Here is a 1,925-nt window from a genome sequence, read left to right on the forward strand (position 1 = left end):
AAAAACTTGTAAAAGGATTTTTCCATTCTAAATCACTGACAGATTATTGTAAACTATCTTCGTTCAACAGGATACACTTGATTATCAAAATCATTTAAACTATTGTAGACCTAGATATTCCTCGTTTTGGTCATTTTATAATAGCTCCGAAAAAGTGAAATAACTCAACGAAATAAATAAGATTAGCAACGCTTCTAAACGAGCGTACATCGTACAGATGGTATTCCATTTAGATGTGTAAATGTACATAATGTCCAATGAAAGTTACGTAATCACTTTGGTTGTTTTTTTACTAATGACATTAACTTTTTGTACAATGGTTCCGATACTAAAAATCGTCTTGATTTGATGCAATTGGAGTATATCCTTGTGTGAAATTTAAATGTCTTCTTCCTGTTCAATCTGTGTGGAAAGTATGTCTGTTTTGGTTTATTCATATGACAAAAACAATCAGTTCATTACGCTTATATGTTTTCGCCTAGTTGTCTATTGAGGTGGAATACAGTGTGCTAAGAATGTTTCAAAATTTTCTTGATTACAGACCAATGTATCCCTTCGCCCTCAGACTATTACATCAATTCAGGTCCCTAAAATTGTGACAACTCTCTAATAATGGTAGTTTTTCATCTGTTCTTATACACACAAAACATATAGGCCTATATACGTCAAACTTCAACTTCTCTCGGAGTATGGAGAGGCGGATCTAGATTTTTAGGGGGGGGGGGGGGGTTCAATCAGACACGTAGCCAGACTAAGTATTGAAAGGGGGCAAGATATTTTTTTTTCGGGGTGGGGGGAGGAGCGACATGTTTTTGAAACTATCTAAGCGGAGCACCAACAACTGAACATCACATTATTTTGCAATTTCATGCTGAACGTGACTAGCGAAATACGCCCTCCTCAGACCGCTCTCAGGTTTTGGAAGGAAGAAAAAGACAGGTTATTACCGAACTATGGCTTCTTTTTCTTCAACTCGAGATCCTTGGTAGGCTACCCGTCGGCTACCAAAACAAATCAAATGGCCAGCCAATTGGTTGTCTACCGTCAGATAATCGCTGACAGCAAAGGGGCAGATTATTTTGTTTTCGTTAAGTTTCCGGTCATTGCGCCATGTCAGCATGCTACATGTGATGAATACGAAGAGAAACATGGACCGTCTTATTTCAGAATATATGGAGTTGGTTTCTTCCGGGAAAATGATAGATTTTTGTCACTACTGAAAACAGGGGTGGTACATACCCAGTGGAACCCCCCCCCCCCTAGGGTCCGGCTACACTAAGTATACAACGTATACGGATTAATATAAGGCATAACTTTTATAACTAATAGAGTTGTAAATGCATGGAACGGTTTGCCTGGAAATATTGAACTTTAAGTATTGTAATAGGATCTGATTTTGTTTTATGTATTCGGTTTTTTTTTTATCTCCCATAGGACTTGATTGTCCCTCCTGATCTTTTTTTTCAACTAAACTGATCGTTTTTTCTTCCAAAAATTACCCTGATCATTTAAACGAAACTAAACTAAATCAAAACTCTTTCAATGTTGTGTGCCTGAGCGATAGAGTTGAGAGGGGATGCCCCCTTGCGAACGCCAATGTAATGGGACTACAAATTGCCTATACCGTCAGGAATATATATATAAGTCAAATATTGACCAATAAGTGTCAAAATTGATGTTAGTTCACAACAGAATAATTTAGAGCGAAAGAGCTATAAAAGAGTTTTATAGTGGTGAGACATTAATTTTATGGGATGATTTTTTAATTCTTAAGCAATGGACGAAAAGACAAATGAAAAGAAGAAGTCAACGTTACCGACACTTTACTGTAGACTTTGTTCATTTTATTTGGAAATTAGTGTCACATTATTGCAATTCAGTTATTATTGTTAATGACATGACTTATTTAAATGGTGTTGTCACAT

The sequence above is a fragment of the Apostichopus japonicus genome, chromosome 9 (assembly GCF_037975245.1).
Source record: "Apostichopus japonicus isolate 1M-3 chromosome 9, ASM3797524v1, whole genome shotgun sequence".
Taxonomy (NCBI): domain Eukaryota; kingdom Metazoa; phylum Echinodermata; class Holothuroidea; order Aspidochirotida; family Stichopodidae; genus Apostichopus; species Apostichopus japonicus.